The sequence below is a fragment of the Salvelinus sp. IW2-2015 genome, linkage group LG10 (assembly GCF_002910315.2).
Source record: "Salvelinus sp. IW2-2015 linkage group LG10, ASM291031v2, whole genome shotgun sequence".
NCBI classification, from domain to species: Eukaryota; Metazoa; Chordata; class Actinopteri; order Salmoniformes; family Salmonidae; genus Salvelinus; species Salvelinus sp. IW2-2015.
In genome coordinates, this window is record NC_036850.1 from 2,395,980 (window position 1) to 2,401,914 (window position 5,935).

Here is a 5,935-nt window from a genome sequence, read left to right on the forward strand (position 1 = left end):
CGCAGAGTACCAATATTATTTTTGTTGTTTACATTTTGTTGTTTACATTTTAACTATAAAACAATATGAGCAGGTCTCATTGCCAACAATAGTGAATTAGAAATTGTGACGTTGAACAATAAGCTGGGAATAGAACGTTCTGAATGCGAGTTGGTGCCACGGTGCAAAATAGAACTAATAGGAGCTGGCAGGGTGAAAAATGCACTAATATAAGTCCTGTTTTTTAGCGATAAAAAAAAAAWATATATATWTTTTTTAATTTCACCTTTATTTAACCTGTGTAACAGTTTTGCTTCCGTCCCTCTCCTCGCCCCTACCTGGGCTCAATCCAGTGACCCTCTGCACACATAGACAAAAGTCACCCTCGAAGCATCGTAAACCCATCGCTCCACAAAAGCCACTGCCTTGCAGAGCAAGGGGAACAACTACTTCCAGGTCTCAGAGCGAGTAACATCACCAATTGAAACGCTATAATAGTAATCAAATTAATTAAGCCAAATTTKTTAAAATCAATCCCATATACTATGTTATTACTAAAAAGGTGTTACATTTAATTGTAATGCAAATACGGAATACTATCAAATGCTTCTCAAAGATGCCCTCTGGTGGTCAAACTAGCAATAACATGCAGTAAGAGAAAAATGGCTGAGAATTAAATGACGTGCCACAGAATGCTGCAGCAGCACGGAGGGTGTGCCGCAGTATGACGCAACTTTTAAAGGAGGAACCACTGTAAGTGGAGAAATGCGTACTGCCCACTTCACTGTTGCTCCAAGCAGAGGAAACTGCAGTCCTGAAATACATAAAAAAGCGTGAAGACTTCTGCCTGAAGCACATATACGTCGCAGCGTACATGTTGGACCCCAAGTATGCTGGCAAGAGCATCCTGTCTGGTGCAGAGATCAAAAAGGCCTATGGTATCATCACTACCGTGTCTCTCAACCTTTGCCTGGATGAGGCCAAGGTTCTTGACAGTCTGGCAAAGCACACATCCAAGTGTAACGGATGTGAAATGGCTAGCCAGTTAGCGGTGGTGCGCGCTACTAGCATTTCAATCAGTTACGTCACTTGCTCTGAGACTTAAGTAGGGTTGCCCCTTGCTCTGCAAGGGCCGTGGCCTTTGTGGAGCGATGGGTAACGATGCTTCGTGGGCGACCGTTGTTGATGTGTGCAGAAGGTCCCTGGTTCGCGCCCGTGTCGGGGCGAGGGGACGGTCTAAAGTTATACTGTTACATTGATGCTGTTGACCCGGATCACTGGTTGCTGCGGAAAAGGAGGAGGTCGAAAGGGGGGTGAGTGTAACGGATGTGAAATGGCTAGCCAGTTAGCGGTGGTGCGCGCTACTAGCATTTCAATCAGTTATGTCAATCAGTTATGTCACGCTCTGAGACTTAAGTAGGGTTGCCCCTTGCTCTGCAAGGGCCGCGGCTTTTGTGGAGCGATGGGTAACGACGCTTCGTGGGTGACTGCTGTCGATGTGTGCAGAGGGTCCCTGGTTCGCGCCCTTGTCGGGGCGAGGGGACGGTTTAAAGTTATACTGTTACACAAGCAAGGGCTTTGCAATATGGCAGTTGTGCCAACATATCTCATCAGCCACCTGGTGGAAGGGACTTTGTGGATCTTAGGCTCTTTCCCCTGTTGCCTCTATCATCTTCCAAATCCCACCAACATCAGTCGCCTCAAAGCGCAACTGGTCCTTGTTTGGGAACACACACCAAAGCACGCAACAGGCTGACCAATACAGTGGTTGAAAAATTGGTGGCCATCCGGGTAAATTTGAGGCTTTTTGAGCCTGACAATGAGCCATCCTCAACAGGGTTGGAAAGTGACAGTGAAGATGAGGCCTCCGAGTCTGATGTTCAAGAGGTGGACATTGAGGACATCCAGGGAGAAGACATGGAAGCCTGAGAGGAAGACAACCAAAGTTTTGGTTTCTAGACTTTTTACAGATGTATTTTGAAAACGTTTTTGGGGGATGCGATGGATCATTGGAGATCATTCAATATTCCCTTTTGTTGTTTCGTGAAATAATCCCATGTGAAGAGTCATTTAATTAAAGTTCAATTCGTAACTAAATTGTATTTTTTATCATTTGCAATTATTTGCAATTATGCAATTATGTCATTTGCAATTATGTCTACTTATGAAAAGGTTTATGTTTCTGTCTTCATAAGATATGGTAATAAATATATCCAATGCAAAAACATCTACATTTAAATGGTATTAATATTAATTTGCATATATTTCCGTTAATTCCCATATATTCCCAGGAATTACCCATATATTCTCGTTAATTCCTACGGAAAGTTTCCACCCCTAAATATTCCCCAAAATGTGCAACCCCAGTCCCATCTCATATACTTTGAGGTACAGGATATTGAGAAGTAAAGTTAACCAAACAGAGTTTGAGTCAGAAGCATATTAATTCAAGTAAATAAAATTTCACGTGATTGGCATCATAGTTAATTCTGCATTGTCTAAAATGACACTCACATCTGTTATGGCAATGGCTTTCACACTGACAGCTGCATGCTGGTGCTGAAATTAGCCCATGAAGACAGCTAAACCTGCAATTTTCATAGGCTTTCTGTCTTGGATTAGTTATCATGCTTAAATACAGGACTCTACCACCAACACTTACGTGCTGAAGAACCCATTTAAGATGGCTTTATTTAACTTTGATACCCTTAAATGATTCCACAATAAGCATTCGTGTTTTCCTGCGTCATTAAGACTGTCGTCTGTTTGATTGGGAATTTTTGAAGACAAGCCACAGGAGAATAGAAACAAGACAGGGAAATTCAAAAACATTTTGGTCATTATTTTTTACAAGATAATGAATTGGAAGTAATCTGTCATATGGAAAGTGCAATCTTGATTACATTCATTCTTGATTACAATAAATCCAATTATCTCTCAAGTTTTTCTTCCGGGAGTAATAACACAGTATCTGGTTGGCTGACATTATACCAGTTTTTGGTGCTTTCAGGGATAAGCAGTTTAAAGGCTCAGAATACCCCAGGAATAGCATAACTATAGAAGGAAAATCACTATTGGAACAAGAATACTTTTAACATAACAATCAAGAGCTCACATCTTCAAGTAATTTTAAAGAACACATTACATTTCAATGAATTACCAACTAAGACACAATGTTTTATGATAACTAGGAATTTACCTGTTTCTGTGACCGCCACTCCTCAGGGCCATTCCACGTCCGGATCCATTTGGGGATGTTTGTCTTTGGGACCCTGTAATTTCTCTATCAATCAGTCACATGGGCCACCATCAACCCTTCATTCATAAAGCTCAAAGTACCTCTTAGTGGTACATTGAGTTTGTTGAAACGTTAATTCTGTATCCCAGCCATGATGGGATATCTTTAGCCTTAGTTTAGCTCACGTGCTGGGTTTGGTCTCCCTTACATCAACTGCCAATTATATACTTCTCCTGGGTGTGGATAGGTCCGGTCAGCAGGAGGAGAAAACTGAAACATCAGTTTTTAGACACTGAAGTGCACAAAAACATACCAAATGGGAAACTTTTTTCCAGACACTGTTATCATCCCACAATTTGAAACACTACAAGTGCTACTCTGAATTCAATGTTAGCAGTGGTCTTAAACCCTCTTCCTGTGTGTTACATCATAAAGAGACCCAGGATCTCCTTAGGACAGTGTTTGCAGACCACTCCAGTAAGGTCATAAGAGAAGTTGCCAAGTCTCTACTTCCCACATACAATTTCACAAGCATATAGATACACTTTTCAGTATGTGCAGGGGTAAGAATGACACATCTTTGGCACATCAACGGTCAGTAAGAACATGTTTGGATCATATACTATGTCTCTGAAGTGGTGGAGTGTAATACTTTATGTGTTGTGTATTTTACAGTGCACAGCAATAGACAATATGAAGGCTATGTCATTAATGTTCATTTCTAAGGCAGTTACCCTAACCCCTTATGGTTATTACAATGGAGTTCTACCACATCAAGTCACTGTGTAACAGTAATGAGTTGAGCAGAGGACGAGGGAAAAATAAGTCATGCATTTTCATAGTCTTATAATACAGGACACTACCACCAAGTACAAGAACATTGAGCAATTCATAGATGCATGCTAGAGTGTAGAAAATGACAAAATGCTATGTTGTAAAAACATGGAAAGTAACCAAATTACAGTGTTAGCCCTAAGGCACGTCATGCATTTTGTTTCCTTTAGATATAGGAGCGTAATAAAAAAGAAACATGATCTAAAAACAGAAGTTGTGTTTGACTGCTTGTGGTAGCGCTGTTTAAAATAACAAAAGTAAACTAGAATTATCTGAACCTAGAAATGTATAAAATCCTGACTGCACCCTCTCTTGCTCTGTCATTTAGRTAAACATGACTAAAGTTGGGATGGTCAGGCCTCTTATGTGGGCCATAAACACAAACAGAGTTTGAAATAATACAGTATGGCCAAGGCATATCAGAATAGGTGGCACAGGAAAATACTGGATGCCACCACAGTATAAGGTGCAGCAACAGTTTCATAGCACTATAAAACACACGGCAATGAATACAGGGTTGTTCAAGGGTGGAACATGTATGAACAGAATTAAAAACATGCTTGGCATTTATAATACGTGCCTGAAGATATCTTCAGCTAACTGCATAAAATTATCTAATGTCACATTCATTTTGCTCTCAGTCCAATGTCTTAGAAATTAGACATCTTTACACTACTTAATCTTGGATATTTCAGTGTTTCATTTGATAGTGACAAGTTAAAACAATGTGTGTCACACACAATCAACTATTGTCACATGCTGATCTGTTTCACCTGTCCTTGTGATTGTCTCCACCCCCTCCAGGTGTCGCTTATTTTCCCTGGTGTATTTATCCCTGTGTTTCCTGTCTCTCTGTGCCAGTTCGTCTTATATGTCTTTCAAGTCAACCAGTGTGTTTTCCCGTACTCCTGCTTCTATTCTCTTTTTCCTAGTCTTCCCGGTTTTGACCCTTTCCTGCCTTGACTCTGAACCCACCTGCCTGACCATACTGCCTGCCCTGACCTCAAGCCTGCCTGCCACTCTGTACCTCCTGGACTCTGAACTGTTTTTGACCTTTTTGCCTAGCCACGACCATTCTCTTGCCTACCCCTTTTGGATTGATTAATAAATATCAAAGACTCAAACCATCTGCCTCCCGTGTCTGCATCTGGGTCTCGCCTTGTGCCCTTATAACTATGCAAGGCAGCACTTAGGAAAATTACAGTTAATTCGGTCTAATTCTAAAATTAGAAGAGTTCAAACAAGTTTCATGTTCTAGGAATGTTTAATTATAACCTTTGTGGAAGGGGTTTCTAGGTGTCACGTTTAATATAGGAATACTCCACAGAATCCTGGTACAGCACACCCCTTCCTCTTCACCCCTGTCTTTACCCTTATTTGCCATTATGATGCAAGTAGACATACAAGTCAGTCAGTGCATTTAAACTGCAGAAAATAATCCATAAATGGTACTACGTTCAAAAGGTTTTTATGACACAATCTGTATATTGAGTTACCTACACATTGTTTATGGCAACTTGTGTGTTAGAAAACTATTATTATTTCGGTGTATGCATTTCTTATGTGGTGTGGACGAAATTCAGAAATTACAGACTAGGTTAGAGCCAGTTTACGCTGTTCTGTGAAGGGAGTAGTATGCAGCGTTGTACGAGATCTTCAGTTTCTTGGCAATTTCTCGCATGGAATAGTTTTCATTTCTCAGAACAAAAATAGACTGACGAGTTTCAGAAGAAAGGTCTTTGTTTCTGGCCATTTTGAGCCTGTAATCGAACCCACAAATGCTGATGCTCCAGAACCTCAATTTGTCTAAAGAAGTCCAGTTTTTTTGCTTCTATAAAGAGCACAACAGTTTTCAGCTGTGCTAAAATAATTGCAAAAGGGTTT